This window comes from Falco naumanni, chromosome 1, assembly GCF_017639655.2.
Source record: "Falco naumanni isolate bFalNau1 chromosome 1, bFalNau1.pat, whole genome shotgun sequence".
Taxonomy (NCBI): Eukaryota; Metazoa; Chordata; class Aves; order Falconiformes; family Falconidae; genus Falco; species Falco naumanni.
The window spans coordinates 67,844,369-67,870,718 of NC_054054.1; the positions used below are offsets into that span (position 1 = coordinate 67,844,369).

The window sequence follows — 26,350 nt, forward strand, 5'->3', positions numbered from 1 at the left end:
GAGAGTCCTGGGCTTCAATATCACATTAATGCTTAACATATTTCTAATTCTTACTTCAAACTGAAGAGATGTGTAGTTATTTTCAGGATTTTTCTTTTAATTCTACCTATCAAGGACACCCAGCATCCAGTTGTCAAGAAGATTTTGATCCCCTGGTTCTTGAAATGTACTTAGTCTTTCTGGGTGCCATGAACCTATATAGCATTTTCTCTGTTTTTTGTACTTTGCAGTGCAAACACTCTATATTCCACCCCCCACCCCCTACCCCCCCCCAGTGCTGCTCATCTGCTAAATCTTTAATATTAATCTGGCAAAAAAAGCAACATTTAAATGTAAATGGTGAATTGTTAGAGATTAACATAGTTTGCTCTGTTTGTCTGGCCAATGACTCTAAAGTTGTTTTTTCCAGGCTACAAAACCCTTGAGACAGGGCCTGTGTCTCTCTCTGGGTATTGTAAATGTCAATCACACAGAGAGGGCTCAATAAATAAATAATGCTGGTTTCGTTACTGCTGAATGATGTTTCCCTTGCCAGATAAATTACAGCAGAGCAAAGATCAAAATTCATATGAAACTAAAGAACTACTCTGATTTATTGGTGCAGAGGACAGAAAACTGTGTGAGAGCACACTTCTGTGCAAGTTCAATGTTACTTCTTCACTTTTTTTTTAATTTTGGAGATGGAACACTTGGTCTGTTTTAATGTTCTTCAGCAGGCTTCAGAGGAAACGATACTGAAGTTTCAAACAGTCGTGGGGTAATGCAAGCATGGATATAATGACCAGGATTAGGAATTAACTCAATAGGCAAGTTCCTTCCCAAATAATGGGCTTGACTTGATTCAGGCAACTCCCCAAATATGTGCCTGACATTTAATCTTGACTTCAAGAGAAGCTAAGCAGCTGCTTAAGCTGCCCTGAATAGCAACAGTCTCTCAACTGTGGACTTCTTATGCTGTGCCTAGCAGTGGCAGTGACCAAAGGGACTGTAGTGGGTGTCCAGCAGCTCCGAGGATTATGCCCATCCTGTGAGTGTTGGAAACACTGTACTTTGTTCTGCATGTGCTGACGAACACAGCTCCAGTCTGCTAGCTACAGATTAGAGTTGAAACGGTAACAGCATCTCTAATCTCTGCTGCATTTAGCATCCTGAAATCCTATACATCTCTCGAGCCTTGCTACAGAAAGTACGGAAGCAGATAAAGCAGAGGATAGATTTGTTATGAACTGCTTAGAAAGCAAGTAAACAACTTTTTCACTTAAGCTGATAAAAGTCAGGACTTCAGTAGCGTTACACTGGTGTAAATGAGCACAAAATTAGACCTGCCATCTGATGCAAGCCTTGCAGAAGCTCTTCCCACGAAAGACCCTCGGCCGGGGCCACTCGGCAAAGCCCACCCTGCCTTTTTCAGCGGCCGGTGGGATGCGTTACGACCCTCACGTTGCCAGATCCTGCGGTAAATCAGGGAGCAGCCCTCACTTCAACCGGGGTTAACAGCGGAGCGCTGCTCCCGCACCAGCGCGGGGAACGCAGCGAGGCGGTGGGAAACGGCGGGGGCCGCGGGGAGGTGCTGCTGCCCAGGGGATGCACCGGCTGCATCGAGGGACAAGGGAGAAACGCTCCAAACCAGGCTGATGGGCTATAGCACGGGGGGGATCAGTTTTGTTTTTTGTTTGTGGTGGGTTTGGGTTGTTTTGTTTTGTGTAGTTTTTTTCTTTTTTCTTTTTTTTTTTTTTTTTTTTAGGCATTCAGGTTGGAAATTTCAGGCAGAAACGTGCAAGGCTGTTGTGTGGAGTGAAACTTAACTCACGGTTTGCAGTAATTCCGGAGGGCTACTTTAGCGCTTAAGAAAAAGCATTGCCTTTGGGGTTCGATACTAATTGCTAATCCAGGAGTTTACTTCTCTAATCTAGAACGTTGGCTGCTGGAATTCAGGTAACAAAAAGATCTGTGGTGCTGTGTGTGGAAGGGTTTAGCCTGCTTGATAATATGACCTAAACATATATTGAAAAACAACCACCCCAATTTACAGGATAAAATGAAATTAAAATTCAGGGATGTAATTAAACAGAGAAATTAGAAATATGCCTGGGAATTCAAGTAAGGGGATTTTCTATGTCTGGGCAGAAATCCGATAGGTTTAATGGTGATTCCAGTTTGAAACTGAGGTGTTGGAAAAAGCTTTTGCTGGAGCTGTGTTGAAGGACTTCCAAAATATGAAGATTAACTGAAAAGTCCATTTATGTGTTTATATTTACTTGTCGCCGTAGCAAAGCTCCAGCTGCTGTGTAGTTTTTATCACATTTCCCAGTGACTGGGGATGCTGTGAGTGCTTGCATTGTTCATTTGCTATTAGATAGTATTGTCTTCTGCTGGCCTATGATGATTGCTGCCATAAAATGAAGAATGTGAAAATCGGTAAAACAATGTCAAATTTGTATTGTCCATTGGCACATAAATGGCTATTCATCCACAGGGAGCCCACTTATCACTAGTGATCTTTTCTCTGTGCCTTTCTTGACATGCTGGCTCAACTCTGGGAATTTTTGTAAAAGCTTTTCTGTTTTGTTTAGTTTTGTTCAGGGCTCTTTGAGGGGTGGGTGGGAGAAGGGATACTGTTTTAGAAGTATTTTGGACATATAAGTTGCGGCAGTTCTCTTGCCCCCATTTTATAGAAAAAGCCTGATGTCTTCATACTTGTGTGTTTATTTTTAGATACCCTATTTCCATATTTAGTGAATGCAGTTCTCAGCCTTGCAGAAAAAGAGGCCATGTATATGGGTATCTAAACGCATAGAATTGAAATTCCAGAATAGTGTATAAATAAGTAGCTCAATTCCCAGTCAGACTCAACTCTGCGCATTTATGCGCCCCACCCCGCTTAATGGATACACTATATTGTGCATCTAAAGCAAATGTATATTCTTTAAGGTGCCATTTTAGGGAAAATATGCTTCTCAGCTACTGCCTTCACACAGTTTCCATTGCTGCTGCTGCTACTTTTACAATCAGATCCCACTTCTTGCCTCTGCTGAAGGCAGGCATGGCAGCTACTGTCTGGTGGCTGCAGCAATGGGAAGCAAGGCGTTGGTCCCTGGCAAAACCAGCAACATGAGAGGTAGTAGTGGGATGTGGAGACTGGGAGTCTGAGGTCCCAAGGAAGATGGAAATTGATGTGCTAAAGGGGACACATGCATTGCATGATACATTTGATATTTTTGTGTGGGTCAGTGGTAATCAGGTGTTACGGCACAATTCCAGCTCAGCTTTGCCAATAAGCCAACTGTAATTCTGTGGGGCTTTGCAGGGAGAAGACAGGGAGATAAATATACACTGAAAGGATAAAGTAACTGTTTAAATTTAATTAGGTAAGCTGAAAAACTTGTTCGTGATCAGAAAGCCTACGCTGATAAGCCCTAAGCTTCCAGGAAAAGTATGTCTTGTAGAACAGGGAGCATAATGAGAAATAGTTTAAATTTTACTATTTCTATTCTATATGGCTTGCAAATATTCCTTGTGTGAGAAGTGTACTTATGAGTCTTCCAAGTATTTCTATGTGCAATAGAAATATTTCTTTTTTTTTTTTTTCTTTCTCTAAGAAACTGTTGGAAGATTGTGCTGTTTTCAGCTGTTCCACTGGCAGGACTCAGCTGGAGGGTCTGCCATCAAAACTTTACCCTGGGTTATATCAGATTCTCATTGTTTTTTGGGGGGAAGGAGGGGCATGATCTTAAGATATGTGTATGCTTTGCAAACAAATATAAGACTAGACCCTGCTACAGGCAGCACAAAGTCTACTTTAGGCAGAAGTCGCTGATACTACTTTACCATGAAGTGAGAGCAGATGTTATTGGTGAGCAGAGGAACATTGGAAGCCTTTCAAAGGAAACACATTTAAGGAGGGATTTGAAGGAGGAAGTGGCGGGAGCTTTGCACGTGAGAGGTTATGATGAAATGTTTAGACTTGATCCATAATTGACAGGACAACATTCAGAACAGTCTCACCAAACGAATCATAGGCTATTTGATCTGCAAGTGTCAAGCCTGAAAAGTCCCTTGGCTGCTTGTAAGCATTTCAAAGTGAATTCTTATAAAAGGTAAGCTTAAATGTGTGCCTTCCTTTGGAAGGCGGATTAACAGTGCTCCTAGGAGTATCAAAATGAGAGACATACTCAGTTGGTCAAGAATCTTGATTCCCCAGTCTACAATCAGAGGGTGAGAAAGAAACTAAAGATAGTGGTTGACGCCAACACTTCTCTTCTTGCAGATAAGCTTGCTGTTATATGAAGTCTTTAGTATGAAATTAATTTCAAAGTTAGGACGGGGAAATAAAAAAACCTTTAATGTGTGTTTTCAGTGCTCATCAGAGCAATCAGGAACTTCTAGGAGCTGAGTTTGGACATGTTTCCTTTGCCTGGTAGAAGAATGCCAGCACTACTTCGACCTTTCTAAAAAGTACATCTTTCCCAGTGATTAATTTGCAGAAGAAAAACACACATACTGATTGAAGGAATGAAATAAAATGTAAGAGGAAGGAAGGAATTAGAACATTTAACTGGAGGCTCTGGTCAAATTAGTTCTTTCTGGTTCTTCCATTCTCCACTGTTTACTTTAGCTGCACCCCACTGCAAAGTTCAGCTCAGTGTGTATGAATTTATAGAGGATCTCTTCTCTATTTTTAATACACAGATGTATCGAAACATATTTTCACAGGAAAAGGGGGAATCTGGTCTTACAAATGCTTTTAACATTAATGGAAGCCCTGCTTCTCTGTCCTTTAATTGCCTTGAGACTCTCCAGATGGGGGTCAGATCCTTGTCTCCTATCAGTTTTCTACTGACCACTCACCCAAGTGAGTTACTGCAGGCTTATGCAAACAAGAGAACTGTGGAATCAGATCCTTGGGTTTTCGGCATGTACCCTTCTGTGTTGATGATTAGTCTCTCTAAAATCAAGCGAGATAAGAGCAGTAAGCTCTGCTAACACAGCCAGGCTGTGTATGGACTTTGAGTGATGCACTCCTCTTAAATCACTGCCTGATTCCTTCAATGATTCAAAAGCCAAACCCAGAAACTAATCTATCTATGGCCAAAGTATTTCTGTTCCTAAAAAAGCCAGTGAGCTCCATATGCAGATTTGGGGGACTTCTTGCTGTTATTATATTAAGGTGATGTCTTCTGAGTAGCTGCCATTTCTCATTGCTGTCAGAGCAGACTAGTAGCTCAGACTGTTGCTGCTGGCACTGTGTCTTTTTGCAGAAATAGTTTATTTGTATAGGTTTCCGATCCTTTGTAAGTAGGAGCCCTAATGCATTTTATTGATGCTTCTGGCTGAAGGTGGCCAGTTCTCATTCTCCTTTTACAGTCTGCATGTAGTTAACAGCTATCAACTGCTCTCATGGAATGAGGATGAGCGTTTGTAGTAATTCTCTCTACTACCACAAACAGCTTGCTGGGTCTGTGCCAGCTTCTTCAGTGCTACCCCACTGTGATCCCACCGCTTGTGTTTCAGATCCCTCGGTTTCTCCTTCGCTATCTAATTCTATGCACTTGCTTCCTGGCAAGGTCCCTCAACAACACGATACCACAGAGCAAAGCTAATATCCTCCATGCTAGGATTTTTTTTAGGAAGGGTTGAAAAAGGCTCTCTTATCTTGGCAGGCTGGCATCTAAAAAGTGGGAATGTTGGCAGCTTGCTCTTGGATTGGCCATTCTGAGGAAACTAGCTTCATCTCGCTCTTCATTTTTTATGCCTTTTACAGTCTCACATGTACAGTTTCACTTCTTTTCTTGGTGGAATAGGTTAAGAGCTGTTGATTAGACAGACTGCATCACAGTTGGTTGAAAATCAAAGGTCGAGATTTTTTAAATGTTTAGGAAGATGAATAAGCAGCACGCTTCCTTCACGATTAAACCAGTGGCTGAGCTGCGGGAGCACAGAATGTATGTGATTTGGGCCATTTATTCACATTCCCAAGTATGGCCTTTTGAGCTAACTTTAGGTACTTCTGAAAAAAATCTTGGCCAACTGTCAACAACATAATCAACAAGCAGAGAAGTCAGTTCGAAGTAGACCACCCTGAAATAGTTCTGCTTTTGCTGGCAATTTATACCATTCCCCCCTGGATCTCTGCCTTGAGTGGAATATCCTGTTGGATTTATTGTGGCTTCACCACAAAAATGGTAGCAAAGTCCCCTCTAAATTTTCTCATGAGGAAGGATTCAGCTGCGCACGAGGAAATAAGGTGTCACAGATAGCATACATATTGTTTATAACCTTTTTCTTGAAAGTAAGTATCTTCCACCATCTTTGGATCTTCTTGGATTCTTTATCATGCAGAACAGGCAAAACTATTCATAATGAATCAGTAACATGTATTTTGGCCCTGCACAGAGAAGTGGGAAGGCAGTGTATCTCGGTTGCAGTGGAAAGAAAAATATGCTTTTAGAGGATATTTAGACTTATGTGTTACAGCTGGGAGCTGCTCTCCTTCTTTTATGGAAGACAGAGGAGCACTGAATTCACCTAGCAAACCCACACGTGGCTTTTAGTGCAGATGTTTCTGACACTTTAAGAGCAGTACTCCTCAAATGGGGCACTCTGGCATGGGTGAGGATTTTAAGCACTGTTTGCCCAGACTTCACTGAGGTCTCAGACTGACATGTGGGAAATCTGTATTTTTTGCCAGACCCTGCAGGTCTCCCAGGGGGCAGCTGCAGTTCACTGCCTCAGTCCCCAGCTGTGGAGGTGACGTGTGCTACATTTCCAGGAACTAAACCTCAGTAAAACTAACCAGCTGGCCTTGAGCTCCTCTGTTTTGGGACTCTTCTTGTGGGTCAGTGTTGGGAATGTACCAATATTAGTTTCCCAGGTGCCATGACGAGTTTTACCATTTTGTTAAATGGTGCTAGGTTTTGTCGATTATATCCTGAAATACAAAAGTAAACTCTGCCTTCCACCAGATTTAAAACAGTGGTGGACTATTTGCTTTTTGATGAGTATCATGTAGAGGCATTGGTATTAAGTGTTGGGGGGGGATTATGTGGCTTTTCCTTTATTGCTGGATGGGAAGTTTATATTAAAGGGATACTGGGATGGAAAGGTTGAGAGTCAAATGTTTGGTGTTTGGTGCTGACATTGAAGTCATAACTAATGAGAACAAGCAGGTATACAAAGAAACCTATAATAAGTCCCATGATAATGGAGTTTAGCACCAGAATAGTGCATACTTGTACATTATACTCCATGAGGCTTTAGCACTGACATAACCACTAACAGCTAGAAAAAAAATTCATTAGTAAGATGTGAGGAATTAATTTCAGTACTGATAGAAATTGCATCTCAGGTGCAAAATGCTTAAAAAGTAGATGTACGTGGGAAAGCAATGTTATTTGCACTAAATGTTTTTACAGTAATGCATGTGAAAAAATAATAACTTTGTGCTGTAAGGATAGGTGAGTTTAACAAAAAAACCCACGTAAGATATTGCCTTCAAATAAAGTAGTCTTCCAGACCCGTGTACAACTTCTTTTCTTAGTTGCTTTTTACCTTTCTTCTAGCCTCTGATTAAGATTCCATTTGGGTGTCTTTTGTATCCGCAAAATATCAAATCTGAATTTACTTCACCATTTGCATTTTTGGTTTTCTACTGCTTTACATTTACTTATCAGTAGCAAACCTGTTTTTGTCACTGTTTATTTCAGTTCAGATATTGTGCTGCATGTTTCAGGTTCCCAACCACTCTTGCCCCTCCACATGCAGAAAACAAGCAACAATCTTTGCAGGAGTGCAGATCCCAGCGTAAAACATTTCTGCTAATGTGACTTCGGTGCATATGCCCATAAGACAGCAGTGTAAAAGGAAGGGAAGGCATTCTGCTGGGTGACAGGTTTTGCTGGCTTCATAAGTCTGTGGTGGTCCCCCACTTTGTTAGGTTGTTAACTGGTGTTTGGGAGGGGCACAAACTCATCGTTCCAGAGGCTATGGGAGAATAAGAGGAAGCTGGCTTGGCTCATAATGAAGAGAGTGCAAACAGCAGGGTGAACTATCAAGGCACAAACTCATGTCAAGACAGCAGTCGTGTTGGGCTCAGGCAGTATTTTAAATTCACAGTTGGCTACAGCTTATTGGAGAGCCTCGCTCCAAAGACTGAAAATACCAAAAGGTGCCTGAATAAAACGCATCTGGAGAAAAAGTATTCAGAGTACTGGTCACTGTTGGGTTCAAGGACATGTTATTAGTAGGTTATTGGTTCATTTTCTGGTATAGGCAGTTGCTCTCTTTGAGGCATTTCTATTCATATTCCCTCTAGGACCACAATTTCCCCTTAAAGAAGGTTATTGTGTGCACAGTTTTATATTTAAGCAAAAGCAAAATACTTTTAAATTGTAGATCTGTTAGAAGGAGTTACCTATTTCTTTTTTTCAGGGCGTTGGGCTTACTTAGGGCAGTTCTACATTTGCTTTGTGAAGCTAGGAAAGAGATAGGTTTAGAGATACTGTGTTTTACTTAATTTCTTTCTAAGAGATGACTTTTACTATCTTTAGACGTGAATTTGGATGGAATAAATTTAATTCATATCAAAATTAATTTAGGTTTCAATTTCTTAGCTTATTCTTGTATTGAGAGTAAGTCAGAGAAACACATTGATCAGTATTAATTTTCTGTTTCATAACACTGTGGTAGCTGTAACACAATAGTGGGACAATGACTGGTTATTTCCCTGAAGTTTCTTGAAGTCCCAGGGCTGCACTGTAATCTTCTCAAGATTTAACATGCATTTACTAACAGCATAAGTTCTGGCCACAAAGCACATGATTAAAAAGTGCTGAAAGAAATGTTGATATTTAATTTCCTTTACATTAACAGTGGCATTCCAAAAAGAAATAAAACTTAAAGAGTTCAGAAAGTGAACAGGCAAAAGGGAGACTTGGGGGAAAGTTTCAGTTTTCTACTGTGCATTTGAGTTTACTTAAGGTAATGTGATTTACTTATGCATGTGAAGTGGGGAGTCAGCGGTACTTCTCTCTGCAGGATCCTGGAGCAATTGTGCCCAGTTCCTGGGTATGTCATTGCTGGACAAGTCAGTGGCAAACTCATTGTGTTGCTTTTCTCTGAATTCTCTCAGTTGCAGTCTGAAGCAAGTTTGGCTAAGCCGTAGGCAATACAATACCCACATGTGTTAGCCAAAGCAGTAAAAGCTGATAGGAATGAGTTAATACAGTGTGAGTGAATAATGTAGGTGGAATGGAGGGTTCTGGTTTGTGATCCCTGTCAGATTTGGCAGTGGCAGCTGATTCCTAGCTGCACCAGCTGGCTGTCCTGCCCTTTTTTAAGGTTAGTGCCCCTGTAGCAGAAGCGATGGAGCAGGAGATGTACCTGCTCCTCAGCAGCAGTGCACTGCTCGGTATTTTAACATAAACTAAAATCAGTGGTGCTTTAAGTTGATATGTTGGGTTGTGCACTGTGGCGGCAGTGGAGCTGACGTGTTGCCTGCTGTGCTGTCTCTGCCATCAGGGCAGCAGCTTTTGGCAAAAGGACAGAGAGGATTTGAGGGGCAGCAAACTTTTTTGGATGGCTTTGCTATACATGTTAGGAATTGTGTACTATATTACTAAATTGAGAAAATGTAAAGAGGAGGAATATAATTGCACAAACTCCCTATTAGTGACATATTAGAATATTATAGCACTCACAGTTTTACTAGGTTCCCTGCTATCTTAACCAGCTTTGAACTGTAGTTTAACAGGTCACAATCCTATAGTGGAATTCCACTTGAATTTTGGCTTCCAAAGGCAACTGACAAGATTATCGCACACTGCCATTTGCCTGACTTCATCACCAGTGTTCACAGCATTTTGCAAGGAAACGTAAAGCAGGTCCTAGCTCTGAAAGACTTGTAATTCAACAGTCAGACCATGGCACAGAATTAAATCAAGGAAGGGATGCAAGTCTTTTTTTTCAATAGTATGGTAGGGAGTTTGCCACAGCCACATTATCTGAAAGAGAAATTCTGTGAATGCAGAGGAGCTCAGGCGAGCTCAGGAGGGAATGAGTTGACCCTTCTATGCTACAAATGTTCAGCAATTGATTAAGCATTTGGAGAAATCCATCTGAAGACATGTTGTCTGAGACCTTCAGGAAAAAGAGAGGGTCCCAGAGCCAGAGCAGAGACAAAAGATGTCCAAAAATATGGCTTGTGTATTTTGTACCCAGGTTTCACAAAGCTGTAGGGATCCTGGAAGTTGAAGACTTTCTTCCATAAGAGAATGAGCACTGTTCTTCCTTCAGCCCCAGTAACTATGACAGACAGTACCTCCTCTTTGCAATCCTCGCCATGAGAGTGAGTCTCCACTTCTGGCCAGTGGAGACACAGATGGGCAAACAAATGTAGTTAGCTAGCAGACCAAGAGTGAAACTCACAACCGTAGATGATCATAATGCTCTGAACTACTGTCTAAGTGTGGAATTTATTTTATATTTCTTGGAGGTGTACACAGCTTTTAGCAGCACCCTTTTCTGCCTTTGAAATTGAGCAAAACTAAACTAAATGCAGAATATATGAAATCAAGTCCAACATGCAGACCAAATGGGGTTAGTGTTTGAAAGCTAAATATAGACAGTGTTTCTAATCAGGGTTGGAAGGCCAGGAATAGAACAGCATGGCACACAGGATGCAGAAAGATAGTCAATTAACCTTAATTCAAGTTCAAAGTTTCAGTCTGTGCTGCTTTGCTGGCTGGGAGTGTGTGTCGAAGTACCCATGATATTTTGGTGAGGGCACTGTGATCTGTCAAGATTTTCACAGCCCACATCTAAAAATCTATTTTTAGACTTCAGCTCTTAAAGGGGGGGGGAAAAAATAAGCAAGCTAAGCCAATTTTCGAACAAAGTCTTAGAATAATATTTATTGCTGGGCTGAAAACCGTGATGGCCAGTTACAGATGAGCTACAAACCCCAGAAAATGCAGTGGAAACTGCAACTCAACCATGTAACGATAGCATTGTAGATGGGATATGGTAACACAGAGCCATTCCCTGCCTGAGTGAACTGTCTGCCTTGGAGTTCTGACTCCATCCCCCTCTTTTTGGGGCTCGAAGGGAATCAGCAGACATCTCCTCAGATGCTAAGCATCAGAAACATCAGCATATCAAGTTGTATCGTGGTTAATTTCAGGCCTGGAAATAAGAGAAAGACTTTTAGAATAGACTGTAAATAGTTAGCAAACTGTAGAATAGGCCACTAGGAGAGAGGGGAGAGGAAAAAGTAAAGAATCAGTGCTCTAGTGGCTTAAACCATGCTCATAAATAAGGGACAGATGTTTCCCGTTGGAGCATCCACTTACAAAACAGCTTCATCTGTGCAAAGTGGCACACTGCAGCTTCTATATATAAACTGCAGCATAACACAACATAGCTGAGTGTTTATGGAAGCTTGTTTATTTGTAAAACATTAAGAGTAAAATCAGATATTTAAGAGCAGGTGGGATGTCTGTTGGTAAGTTCCCAATATTTCCATGTACAACAGCACAATTTTTTGTCTGCCTTCACAGAAGATGCTGCTATGTTCCTGCAGTCAGTGCTGGCTGTCAGTTCTGAATGCTACTTTTTGCATTTATGCAAGACATGAAAGCATCCAGAAGGTTAAGATTTAGGCCATCCAAGGCCAGATAATTGAGGGCTAATGTACTCTCCATATCCTTAAGTCTGTTTCCATGCACAAGTGCATTATGGTGTTTCATTACCAGATCATATAACAGTGTGATGTGACAATGTGACATACTATTCAGCAAAACAGGAAATGTTGAGAAACCTTTCTGTATTATTCACATCAGCAGCTTTCAATAATAAGTGACATGCCCTCCGTGATGGAATGAGTACGGATCCATTAGTATTCTTCATAAAGCATCACTCTTGTCATTATGGTAATGACAGACTTGCATGCTTAACCTATCACTTACAAAAAGAGTATGTTTGTTTCTATAGAACCAGATTGTTCTCCCCCACGTGTACTCAAGTAAGTGAGACAATTCCAGGATTAAGGGTCTCAGCAATGTCAGCAGGATTAAAGTGAACATTTTTTCAGAAGTGACTGGGATTTGTTAAAAGCCTCTTTCTTTAAAGTGTTATTTTTGATGCATTCCAGCAAGCACGGTTTTTACTAGGTTCATCATATACTGCAGTGCCTCAGCTACAAAATCTGGATCCGGATTCATAACTGGACCAAAGTCTCAGGTCTTTCTGTCCTTTACAGAGACAAAAAATTGTGGCTTATGACAGCCAGACTCCCTAAGAGCAGGATTTAGTATTAGGAGATTAGGAGTCCCTTTCCTGATGTACCTGATCTCAGGTACATCATTTCACTTGTATTTCAGTTTCACAATTTCCAGCAAAGAGGTAAATGAACTTTTCTATCTGGTGAAAGGGAATCATATCTATAGGAAACATAAAGCATATTAGCATGCATATATTCAAAGACATGGTTAATCATATAAAATAGTTTTGGGACACCTCAGAAAAAAATGCTTCTTCTTGAAGATACCCTCCCAACCTTATAAAAAAGTCCAGACATGTTTGTTTCACAAGCACCCCTGTTCAGTCCTTGCTAACAATTTCTGTCTGCAAGATTGCACAGGCAGCCCTGCCCCAATGCAGCATCAGCATTTGGAAATGCTTTCCCTGACTGTAGTTGGCTTAAGTGCCCCTTGCTGAAAAAGTGCTCCTGTGTAATCAGCAGGGGCAGGCAGGATGGTGTTTGCTGGGGTGTGAATTTGCAGCACATTAGCTGCTCTACATTAACTCCCATAGTAAATGTGTCATTGTGCTCACAAAAGCATTCTTAGTACAGATTACAGCTATCCACACAGGAAGCTAGTGCAGAGTAGCTAGGGCTGTATAAATTCACACCTTAGCTTAGTCAGTACTAAATTTCCCCTGTGGACAAGCCCACTGTCTATTCACCTACTTAGCTTGTGTGGCTCATAATGCTGCTTTTCCTCAATTGCCTCATTTCTGAATTTGCTCGTGGATGCATCTTCTTTTCTGCCTTTGAGAGTCATTCGTTACATGCTAACCACCAGGCAAACCTTTGGTTCCTGCAGCTGCTTTCACGTATGGTACTGGTGGCCTCTGAGCTATCAGCACTAGGTTTGCCTGCTGGAAAACAGGGATGCTGTGTGATGGTACCTCAAGTTATACCCGCTGCCATGTTTCCAGCTGTAGCTGGTATTCCCTCTATGGACACCCTCCTCTGTCCTCCACAACCGATTTCATCTTCCCCTGCCTCCTCTGCAGCTCTTTGTAACTGGCTTGGATTAGTGTTGTGTGAGAAAAGTGAAGTCCTAGCGCAATCTAAGCATGGGCTCACTGACTTACCTCATACTCTGAGAGCAGCATGCTCAGGGGACAATCTGAACCATACCTGAGCAGAGCTGTTATAATTTGATTATTTGTTTTACAATAAGATCAACACCTCCATATTGTTTGGACACCTTTGGTTGGGTATAAAGCTATCCATTATAAGCCAGGAATGCTATAAACTTCCCTTTAGCACCTGCTTTGCCTCATTACTTGCTTTTATGTTGCTCAGACTTGTTGTCTGTCGGTTGGATGGTAAGCTGTTTGGGACAGAACGGATGCCTTTTATACTTTAGCAAGGTCTAGGAGAATGGGGGACCCCTATCCTGTTACACAGGGACACAGCCGCAGTACAAGTAATGGTGATCGTGATTACAACTGACAACTGAAATAAATGGCGCTCTGCAAACCTCTGCCACTTCAGCTGCATTTACATGAACGGCAGAGAATACAAACATGATCCCAACATTGAAAGCTAGGATCAGACCGGTAGTGTTACAGTTGTATTTTCCCTCCCCTTTTCATGACCGGATTACACACCTTATTAAGAATATTTTCCTGCATGCTTTGTGTTATTCCTTTGCCCTCAACGGTGAAGGAATGCAAGAGCAAGCCTAGCATTTCTACGCTTTCTCTCTTTCCCCCTTGCTAAAGTATGTGGGACTTGATGTCTAATCCATACGGTTTCTAGGGCAGGGTACTCAAAGAGAAAACACCATTATTGATAGAGGACATCACTGAGGTGCTTGAACAATGCCCCATTGTGAGAATGGAGAGGTTGTTGATGGTTCAGCTCCAAGCCTTGAATACCCTCTGCTAACCCCACAGCTGACCCACAGGAACCTTTTCTCCTTGCCTGCTAGCCCTCTCTTTTCCTGACGAGTCTTTGTTGCTTTTCTATTAAGGGTCCTCGGTGTACTCATTTGCATGGTGATTTGCACTTCCAGCTCACAGATAATCCACAGCCAGGATGTTGCTTCTGTTCTAGAAATAAACCAAAAGGGTCCAGAGACCTTAAATATTGTATTCAAGGATGTGCTTTGCAGAGGAGAAAGAAGACCGTTCCTGCTCCACTCAGCTTCTGCGCTGTACCTCTTTCAAACACAGTTATTAATGCAGTAAGTGGGAAATTCTTTCCAAAATCCTCTCTGAAAGCTTGATGAGGTGTATGCCCACTTCCCTGTAACTCCAGCAGGATGCTAACTTTTTATCACAAGGCCATCATAAATAATGGATTTTAGGGGAACTTGGAATCATTGCTAGGAAGTCTTACTGCTCCATAACCACAGATGGAAAGCTCTTTAGAATGGACACCTTGTACTGATTTCCTTGCTGAAAACCTTCGCAAATGCAGATTTTGGCTTCCTACCCAGAGCTTTGAAGAAATTGCTTTAATAAAATCTATCCTCCCCTCCCTAAAAGTTTTTTTTCTCCCCACAGCTACCAGTGTCTCAAAGCAAGTGAGTTTAGCCAGGGTGTTTAGCAGAGAAGAGGGTGCATGTAATTCTCACTTTTGACCCTGCAGGCCTGCACTTAGGCACTACAATCACAAGCTGCCTTAGTCAAACATGGCTTTAAAATATCCAAGTGAAAAGTGTGTGTGTGGTGATGATTCCTAGTTTCGGGTTAGGTCAAAGTAGGTAAGATTTATGATGGTCTTAACTTTTCATTTCCATGTTCCAAGTAAACACTTGTTACTAATTTTGTAAACGATGTGATAAATAAATATGTTACTGAGCTTCAGCAACTTTAACTTCTTTGGTAATCTTCGCTTTTTTTTTTTTTAAAAAAATAAGTATAAGGAGATTAACTACTGCAAATGTGAATGTTTGGGTTTATTGATTTGACAGGTTAATATTGAACTCTTGTCTTGATCAATATTTGCCTAGGAGGATATTAAATCTTAGTGTCTGTTACAAAAGTCAGTACATGTATTGTAACTAGAACAGAAGAAAGTTGTAATGCTAGAAGTTTTATTAACCAATAATGAAAGTTTGGTAGAATTAATTATTTTCAGGTTAAAGTCAAATTAATCAAACCACTGGGCTGGTTTTTCAAGAGTGGTCAGGCATCTTGACCTGCAGTTTGGAGATGCTTACTTTCAATTTATCCAAGTTTAATAAAGGAAAGTGTGTGGAGGGGAAACAGCCAAGATGATTGATTTACAGTTACATAAACCATTTTGTTTAACCAGAGATTAATATATTTAATTTAATGTGAAAGAAAAGCCCACTGAAGGAACAAACAGAAAATCACAGTACTTTTCACCTCGCTTCAGCCAACAAATAGAAAAAGCAATGGTTTGAGCAGAGTTTGTTATTGCATTTGTTATACTTGCTTTCACTAGATATATCAAGAAATTTCTCTGTATTATGGTAGTCTAATTTAGATTTTAAGAAAATGGGGGAAAATAGGCAGACAAACATTTATCTCCAGGGAGGAAACAACTGATTCAGCTGCAGCCAGCTGTTTCCATACATTTACCAGAGTACATTCCTCCGGGGCTCTCACACTGCTGACCTATAAAAGGTGAGGGCTAGGAGCTTTCCAATATGTTATCTTTCCAGCGTAGGTGCAATACAACATGAAAAAGGGAAATAGTTTCCCTTGTTCTCTTTGCTTGACGAGCCACCTTCCTCCTTCTAACGGGTTTCTCAGAGCTCTGCCACTTAATAAAAAAGGAGGTGACACTGATCCCCATCACACATTCTTCCCATTTCCCTGGGCATAGGTATTTAACAAAAAGGAATGTTCCTCTAAAGTTTTGCCTAACTCTTCTCTGAATTACTGTGGGACGGCTCATGCCATTCCACAGCTGTTGTCTTGTTTACATAGCATGGTTTAAATGGACATTCCCATCATGGGACATATGGAGCGTGGATGTTACATATTGCATTCTAGAATAAGGCTAGTTAAATCCCACTTTTATGGCTTGAGTTTTTAAGTCCCTGTGAGACTTTGCTGCAAGAGACTGACAGGAGGGACAGGTGTATCATGGCTTCAGCCTGGTGACAAGTTTTCACATTCAGCTGCATTCTTCCAGTAGCAAAGGGCTGAGCAGCTGGCAGCCCCCGAGCCTCCCTGCCTCTGCGGGAATGCCTGTGGCAGGGAGAAGAATGTGCTGCGTCCCTTGACCCATCACGCAGCCGCATTACAACACAGGCACGGCTGCCACTCGTGTTCGTCAGGTGAGGCCTCCCTCCGATGCAGCCTCAGCCACCCTTATTTACCCTGAATGTGGTCCTGAGGTCCTTACCCTGAGAGATGCTGAGTGCTTTCAGGCAGCAAGCAGATCTCACAACCAAGAATACGCAAAGAATAGGGCTTGCTGCATTCAGGTCTCCTTTTGCAAACAGCAAAACTTTCCAGTTTTGAAATTGGGTGGAAAATGGACATACCTCATCATGTTCCCTTGCTTGCTTAAACCGAGATTTTAACAGGATTAAATTGCACTATTTTTTACAGGATACAGTTTTAAAAGGGTCCTCCTGAAGTCCATTCAGCCTGCAAGCAAGGTAACTCCGTTAAGTGAGTGCTCCTAGATGCAGATACCCTTTGTGTGTCTATTTTAGGCAGCAATTTTGAGGAACAGGTATATAACACAACTGTGAGAGCCAAAAAGCACATAAAGACTGGGCTTGTTTTGGCTGCATTGCAGCTGAGGGCAGCTAGGTATGAAGCAAAGGGCTAGATTACACTTTGTCCTACATGGATGTGTTAGGGACGAGAGTGCATCCTCCCTACTCCCTCCCTCTGCCTCATGTCGCATCTCTCATGGTCTGCAGAAATGTTTCTACATAGCTCCAGGGGAGGAGCTGGTACCACTGGCCAGGACTAGACATTTCTGTGGAAGCATAAAGTAGGGCTCAGCAGGCTGGGCATATAAACTGGCTACATTGTCAGAGTGGGCACAGCAAGGGCTCCCTGCACTGCTCGTCCATCAGCTTTCACCTGGGCCGTCCCTCTTCCTTCTCTTGTGCATGTTTGTGGTGCTATGGCAGTGAGCAGGATGAAGTGCTGCAGCAAATTCCTATCCTAACTATTCAGGCTAAAAACCTAGCCGTAGGAAAAATAGCTAAGAAAAAGCAGAAACCAGTCACCTTCTTTGGTTGTAAAAGAGGAATGGTGTGAGAATCCAGGGTGAAGTCCCAGCCCCCCACCCCCTCGTATGAGCTATAGCCAGCAGGCAAGCGCTTTTCAGAGTCTTTTCTTGCAAGATGTGTTATAGGTATTTCTGCATACAAGCTATTTCCTCTTTCTTTTTTTTTTCCCCCCTCTCCCCTTTGAAGGTCACTGTAAGGGTGAGCTGCACCATTACACAACTCAGTAAAGGCAGGTGCTACAATTACCTAGTCTAAAGAAGCATGCAAGAGCATTTTCTCTTTTGCAAAGAGAGCAAGCATCTGGATCTTTCCTCTTTTACAGTAATCTCATTTGCTGTGAAATGAATGCATTCAGATCCCTGAATTTTCCTTGAAGACTATCTCTAGGTACCAGTGAGCTGATCTGCAGCGATCTAGAGGCTGGGGGATATATAAATCTCCTTCATTTATGGCCACCTTCCTCCCGCCCTCCCCCCAAATCATATTTTCTCCCTCCAGATAGCAGCAGCTGTGACTGATGCATCCATCCAGTGGCAGGGAGGACAGCGTGGGTCTGAAGCTGCAATGTTGCTTGGTAACCACCTGCTGAAAGCACCACAGAGCCAGGTGCTGGAGCCCGTGGCGTCGCATCTCTCAGACAAATGGGTGCCTCACAGTTGGCCTGAGGATCAGCAGTGCTCGACATGGACCCTTTCTGCGCGGCAGCCGCTGCGTTATGTGCTGGGTTGTCTGGTCATACCGTTTGAGAAGTTTGGCTCTTTTTCTCATCTCTGCAATTGATGTTGTGCTCTTCACATGTGGCTTTGGAGCACTCCAAGTCCATAAGGACAATGCAAACGTATTCTGCGCAAATGGACAAGGACATGACCCTGCATCCTCAACACCATGGCAGAAGAACTCAATGGCACAAGAACTCATGTATTTATGAAAGTATTCCTATTTGGATATATTTATCATATAACATTTTGTGATGTTCTGAGACTTTGTCATGTGGTACACTTAAAATATATTTTGGGATTCTGACATATTTGGAGCTGAGTCAGATGTGGAGCTTGGCTCCAGATCAGAATCTCGCTTACATTAAGTCTAGTTGTGGTATGAAACCCTAGACTGGGGTTTGTATTCAAATTAAATAATACTAGAATCCTGCAAGCTGTTCTTGTAAGAGCTCAGCTATATTTAGTGGCTACCTGAGCAGCTGAAGCTTTAAATAAAGTCAGTAGCACTTGCTGGACTTTTGTCCAGCATGATCAGAAGTCTTGTTGAAAAGGAAAAAAAATAAGGGTTTTTTTTTTGAAACTGAGCTGGTATATAGGCTTTACTTTTTAAAAAAAGGAAGTATTTGGCCACAGGTTTGAGTTCATATCAGGGAATTAAATGAATTTTTCTTTCTAATGCTTTCCTTTTTCTGTATTTTTCTTAGCAATGAATGAGCCAATAACTCAATGAAAGGAAGAAGAAAGATGACCAAAGCAACATAGCCATGAAGTATCATGTGTCTGATGGTGTTGAACACAGATATCAAATTTGTCATTGTGCACATTACTGGCTTAAAACTCAGAAGCAAAATCCAAACCAGGATCAGAATGTAGCAGAACATTTATTTTGGCACATTAAACATAGAGTCACGTATTTAGCACAGCTTGTGGAGGAAGAGTCACACCTTTAAAAACAAAATGAAGCCTGTGTTCGCACCTCACGTGTGAAAACTGGACCTAAAAATAACACAATGGTTTTCCTGCATTAAGCAGACTACAGCACATGGAACCATCAAGAACTTCCTTAGTTCCTTGGACCTCCTACCCATTTAATACCTGTTCCTTGCCACGATCCCTGCCTTGCCATTTTCCCCTTGCATAAATATACATTGTCCTATCTTAGGCTTACCAAGTGGTGCTCAGAGGCCGTGGCCTCCTGGCAAGCAGCGTGGACAAGAGGAGCAAAGCTGCAGAGCAGAGCCATGGGTTCTCCTGAGCCAGCACCAATGTTGCATAGGCTTCAGGGTCTTTGTCCCCAGTCACATCATCCTGTTCTCTTCCAGCAGGGAGCCGTCCAGCCTCATGGGCCCAGACTGCCAATCTGAACATGGTACTGGTGGGTAATCCAGGCAATTCACTTGAAAAGCACGCTCCTGGTCTGAGCTAGAGCATTAATGTATGCCCAGCCTGATGCGGCAGCAGCTGCTAAGCATCTGTTATTGTTGCTGTAGGCAGGGGCATTGCCTGAAGGTGCCCCTCTCCCTTTCTGCCTCTCTGTTGGTGATCTGATAACACAGAAAAGCCTTAATTTATTCATGCCTTCCCTCTGTGTGCTGTGCTCTCAGTGCCACCATACATAATGACAGCGTGTTAGTGAAGCTCTGTGCCTGCTTATGAAGCACAGCAGGCACTACAGAAATGCTCTGTGCTATTTTTCAGAATTACACAATTTTATTTAATAGTGCACTGGCTACAGGCTCTCCTGGATGCTGTAGGTAATTTCCCCATATTCCAGCCTGGTAAATGAGGAGGAGTCATCTTGTTTCCTCCAGGCACTGCTCCCCTGGGAGTGCTGCTGCCTGTGCAGATGCACAGAAGAAATGGTCCACGTGTTCTTCTTTTGGTGCTGCTGCAAGGGGCCCTGTGCCTGCCAGGCTGGGGGGGGGGCTGGGGGGGGGGGGGGGGCGGGGGGGGGGGGCGGGGGGCGGGGGGGAGCATCCTCCCTGCGCTGAGCTCCTCACACCAGCCAACGGGTCAGCTGTGACATGGCTCCGCGTAACTTTCAGACAAACCCAACCCCTCTTTTTCCTGATGCGCAAGAGGATTCTGCCTGCCTTAGTAAATGTGATTCAGGTATCTGCAGTGATGAGAATGAAACAGTAGGTAAATCACCCATTCCACCAATGGGAAGGACTCAACAAGCGTGAATCTGGTAGGTCTTCATAAGAAAGTCATGAGACTGGCTGTGAATCTTCAAAGTACACAAACGTAATTTATTTTCAAATTTGCTTATGATCTGAGCCTCTAGTATTTGCATTTTCAAACTCTTCTGAGATTTGGAGGGCAAGAACTTACCTTGCTCTCTTTCTTTTCTCTGTTTAAACAGGTTCTCATGTAATCCTGACCCTCAGCACCGGGCTGCAAAGGAGCAGGCCATCCCTGCCATCCTGCCTCAGGCAGCTTCCCCTAGGCGAGAGCTGCCACCCGTGGTGCTGTCTTGCAGAGAAGGGCCGAGGGAATGTGTTTCATTCTGAGACATTCCCAGATTGCTGGCTACACAGCCCTGCTCAACAGCTGAAGAAAACACCAGTGACCCAGAAAGAAAGTAAAGGTAGGAATGAAGCCCAAAGAGGAAGACCGTGGCATTGGTGACTGGGATATCTTTGACTTCAGGAGGAATAGCAGAGGCCAGGGACAAGCCAGCGTGTTGGCATGCTGGTGGTGGCTCAGAAAACTACCTCTACCATCAGTTTTCTGCTGCCTGCCGTGCTGCACGTGTGAGTGGCTGTGCCCTGTTTGCTGCGGAGGATTTGCCTCCAGCAGAGCAACCTGCCAGGGGCAGCCCTGCAGCAAAGACCTGTGGCGGTTTCAAAGCGCATGCAAACCAAAGCTCTGACTTTGTGGTGCTCACAAGGTCACAGTTGACAGGACTCTGTGTGTGTGTGTAAGAGTAAAAAGCAAACAGTAATGTAGTAACTTTCCCCTTAACACAGGAGCTATTACCGGAGTCCGTGTGTATAGCTCACACAGCCCCTTTATTATGCACACCTTGTAAGAGCTACCTTGCATGATAGAGTCCTTGTTCTCTCTCATCCTTTCCTGCTGTAAGTTTTCCACATGGAATGACACTTTCTTTAAGTGCTTCTTCATTACACTATCAGCTACCTCTCTCACCTGGGAAATAAAAGCTAATTGGCCCTGTGCAATTACAAATTCATATCACAGGCACTTGAGATAGGCAAGATTAACTAACAACCATTGCAAAAATGGTAATGACTAAGCTAGAGACACCTTGAAATTGTCACCCAAAGCTAAAAATTGTGACCAGCATATTACCCAGGTAACGGTAAACTATGAAGTCATACATCTTTGGAAGCTATTTACAGGCAATTAAAGCAAAAGTCATAAATGATAAATTGCAACATTCTCAAAATCTGAAGTGTTAAGTGCTTCCATCCTAAGATTTCTAAGCTATGGATAATATATCCCCACATCATTTTTTTAGAAAATGAATTGCATGCAAGTGACCTTCTATCCTCCTCTGTCTTGGTACTCTGTTTCACTTTGTTAGCAATTAGTACTACAGAGAAGACATCTTCAGCTCAGAACAGATTTTTCAGCTCATTTAACAGTTCATTGTTGGATGATAGAAAAACAATTGAATCAGAGACTGGAGCTAAATGGTTCATCTGAGTACAGAAATGCTGTTTATTATTTCGGACACGTGTAGAAATGGCACTCGCTGTCTCAGGCCATCATTTCAAGAATGAACTGGGTACTAACTCCTAATTCTGTCTACCATAATGGTTGCCACAAGTCAGCGTTGCTACCTATGGACTGAGGCTGAACTTCATGCAAAAGCTCTTCCTTTCCAAAATGGACCCACTTAAAGCCGTCAACTCCAGTAGGCCTGCCCAACCCTACAACCCACAGCACTACCTGGCCACTGCTGCACTTGTAACTTGTGAAGTACTTAAGGATGAAAGATAACGGAAAAAAAAAAAAAAAGATTTTGCATTTTTAGAGCTCAAAGAAGGCTAATAAATAAATGAGTCTTTATGTTCATTTTAGAACATTGTATGGCTTCAGGCAAGTACATGCTCCTTTTCAGGGTAAAACAGAGGAGAAGCAGTTTTGGTCTTTTTGGAAAAGTTTACAGAGGAAGCAAATCGTGTCTCTTAAGTGGAAGTGAAAAAGAAAACAATAAAAAAAGCCATGTGCCTTCTTCCTTGAAAGTCCTCAACAGGGGAAGCGGGGGGTCTTGTTAGAAGGGTGAGATGTGGTCTATACTTGTATAGAGAGGGAAATAAGAAAATAGCTTCAAGAGGTGAGAAATGCCAAAGAAATAAAATAGGTATGGTAAAAGAGGTGTTTAAGAGGCTTGTTCTCCCTCAATGTATTCCCTGAAATCCTGTTTAATATTAACGGGACTTGAATACACAGCTTGTGGGGAAAGAACAGTGACCTTTGTGGGTTTAAGTAGGATCCTACAAAATTCAGAGCAACACAGGAGGCAGCCAAAACAAGTTGCTTATGTTCTAAAAAAATGCAACATACAGATTCACAGAATGAGCCACTGGGAAAACAAAACAAGACCAATAAAACAGGGGAAATAAAGAGACAGTTAACGTGAGAGCCATACCCTAAACTCAGGCAGATTCCTGGCATCTAGTAGATCTCATTGACCCATAGAAATGGCATTAGATATGTAGTCTGTAGTCAAAGAGCTTCTGCTCACTCCAGCCAGCAGATAACTGCAAAGATATATACATTCTCAGCAGCACATTACTGTAAAGTGTTCCTTCCCCTTTTTGCTACGCCATGTGATGAAATGCCGATGATGAAAAATACACCTCCTTGCATGATTTTTCATATAGCCACAAAGAAAATAACTCAAGAGACAGCATTGCAAATATTTGTACTAAGCTACATTTCTGTTGGAAGCATTTAAGAATATGTAGCAGGTCAGTCTTCAATGGATGTTTGGCAGTAGAGCTCTACAGAAACCTACAGAGCTAGGGTGCGGTGACAATGCAGCTGCAGTCAGAAAGGGGACAAACTCTGCTGGAAAGAAGGATGCTGTCTCTGAACTAAGGGGAAGATGCGACAAGCCTTTAACTGGAGGGGATCACAGGAGCCACAGAAAGAAACAAAGAAGGTGGGAGTAAACACAGAGGGTGATTAATTTTGACGGGTCCCATCTCCTGACTGCAATAAATCAGTACATGTTAGCCTCAAATCTGGAAGAAGCGACGTTCTGGCAGATGCCTCTGAAAAGCTGATTGCTCCAGCGCACCCTGATTCGCAAGGGTATGAATGGCAGCAACAGGACAGCTACAGCAGTAAATCTCCCCACGGCTTATCTGCATTTCTTTGTCAATATATCTTCTCAGATCAGCATCCAGCAAAAAAACCCCAACAAAACCACCACCAAATCCCAAACAAACCAGCCTCCAGATGAAATGGCTAAGGCAACATGCAACTGCCCTAAGAAACAGAGCAGGAGTTTGGTTATGGTGCGTGCTGAGGAGCAGCCAGCCTGCAGCACAGCTACCCAACCAAGAGGCTGTGAAGACCCTCAGACTCTTACATCAGTCCAGGAAGCTTTACATCAGGGTTGGAGTTCATGAAATTTTACATCTGATTTATGGTATTGGTTTCAGAACTCTTCACTCTTTTATAAAGTGTATGGGACTTTTCCCATAAACATGGATTGAGGATAAGGCTTTGGAGTATTTTTTACACATTGTAATCATATACAGGCATGCTATCGCTTGCAAAAAAAAAAATTATATTCCCTCTCTCTACGTGTATATCTCTCTCTCTCCCCTTTTTATTTTAAGCATATGGGCTGGTATTCCTGTGGGTAAACCACCTAAAAATTAGTTCCAGAACAGACACATTAATGGAGACTCAAATAACTAAAATGTAAAGTACAGCTGATGAAACCTTGGCAGCAAAATATTTGAGCATTGCCAGAAGAAAGTAGATTCTCACCTTACGGCCAAATTTCATTACCATTTTGATAACCAATACTACCAGTTTGCTTTGGCCTTGGTAACTTTTCAGTATTTCTTACGTTCTGGAGATTAATGTATTGTTGTCTGCACATAACACATAGTACTGCGACACTGTCGGATTTCTCCAGTTGAGTTGGGGTCGATGCGCGGATGGGGCATTTCCCGGGCACCTGCGGGATGAGCCCCCTCCCGAGCAGCACAGCACGTGAGCCTGGCGGGACCATTTCTGAGCACGCCACTAGTACCAGCTTTTTCCATGTGGCAGAAAGCTGACAGGCGCTTGCTTACACCCGGTAAAGATTCCAGGAGGAATTTGTAGATGAGTGAGTTATAGATGCCTATTTTCTGGCTTCCTGAAGGGAGTTGCTCTGATGCCAGATTCTATATTCATCACAAAGTTCATTGGAAAAGGTATCTTCACTTCATTTTGAATCTGTTTTGTGAAGCATCTGCTATGTTTCATGCAGGCTATGGCTGATTTCTGTGGAAGGGAGCAATTCCTACGTAGGATTTACACATGACAGCAGCAGGCAGAGCATTGAGGGGCAGGCTTAATCCTCAGCTGTGCTCCAGCTGATATCAAAGAGCTTTTATATTTAATAAGTCTCAAACACTTACAATCACAGAGGACAGAAAAGTACAGAAAAATACAGTAGAACCAAACTATACTCCAGGGCAAGATGAAACAGAAAATTAAAAGCACAAGATTTCATAAATGGCTAGAAGTCCACATTCAATAATAATGAATTATAAACAAATCATCCTGCTGTTTCAGGAGGATAGTTTGTTTAGATATGATGTCAGGCGAAACCCACTGAGTGCTGATGTTGGGTAGGTATATGTCAGAAAGCAGATATACAAGTAAGTACCCTGGGAGAGGACTTCTCCCTGAACCTTTTTTCCTTTCTTTGTTTCATCTAGGAGAGCGATCCTCAAACATCATAGACCCCTCTCCAGCGAGGCTTTCTGTGCTCTGCATCTCTGCTCACCCACCTGGCCTTCCACATCAAGCAGAAAATACTTCAGCTGCAGCGATCAAAAACATTCCCTCTCCTGCCCCACTGGGGGAATGCTGCTCCCAAAGCTCGCTGGGGTCTGTTTCTGTCCCTCTAACTCAAGGACTGTTTTAATTTTAGACCTGAGCTGTCCTTAACCAGAAACATCAGAAAGACATGTTTTTAGAAGTTTTAAGCAACCCAGAACAAAAATCTCAGCTGGAAAACACTCTTCCTTAAGTCCATTGCACACTTTCTTCCTGCAAGATACCCCCAGTGCCATGCACAGGGCAGCCTCTCCACATGCAAGAGGCCAGCTTCTTGATCTTGAGATCTGCTGAGCCCAGATAAGATGGCTTCATCCTGTCACCCAGCTAGGTAGCAAAACACAACCTTGAAAGTTCCTGTATCTCCTCCTGGTCCCTGTTTATATAAATATCAAGTGTTTTGTGTCACCATGATAGAACTTTTCTGCCCTTCTGCTTTTTCATCCATAGTGTTACGATCCCCCACCATCAAAGCCTGTCCATTCTCTTCCCTGAGTCCTACTTCCACTCTATCAAGAAAGATAGGAGCATTGCCCTCAACTATGAAAGACTATAATAAATCCCCTTTCCTCATATTTCCCTCCAAACATTATTGCTTTCTGCAGTGTTAACACCGAGTTGCCCTTCTTCTCCAACTTCCTCCTTTACCAGCCCCCACCATCACTGATACTTGCTGCCGATCTCATATGACCTGTTGCTGATATGTTCCTGCTCACCCATAAAGACAGTGTCTCTCCCAACTTCCTGAGAGACTGAGACGGAAAGAGCATTTAACATACATGTAACTTTCAGCTGACTGTTTTTGACAGTGCAATCTTGGAGAGATAAAGAAACAGGAAAGCTTGTGTTGATGTCTAAACAGACATCTATAATTCAGCAGTGCAATTTTCTGGGAAGCATGTGTGTGGAGGGCTCTGGGTGAGGAAGCAGCATAGCGGGGCTGTGGAAAAGCCCTGCAGAAGAGATCCGGGACTAAGGAGCATGACTGATACCAAGGATGGTAAATTAAGAGGGTACCTAGTGGTCCCTTTCTCCCTTAAGTCAAGACTCACTGGGTTAGATCTCCACAGCCAGCATTATCATCAAAGACTTACATTTTCTTAGAGGCACAGCAAATAGGGAAGACTAAAC

The 26,350-nt window shown here is 42.6% G+C and overlaps 1 long non-coding RNA gene across 1 annotated transcript; it reads left to right on the plus strand.

The window, feature by feature from the left end:
• The first annotated feature begins 1,735 nt into the window (after nt 1–1,735).
• Nucleotides 1,736–18,765, plus strand: LOC121089978. Its single transcript, XR_005828437.1, has 3 exons — nt 1,736–1,935; nt 14,262–14,474; nt 17,958–18,765. It is a non-coding gene; the product is annotated as an uncharacterized LOC121089978 (long non-coding RNA).
• Nucleotides 18,766–26,350: the final 7,585 nt, after the last annotated feature.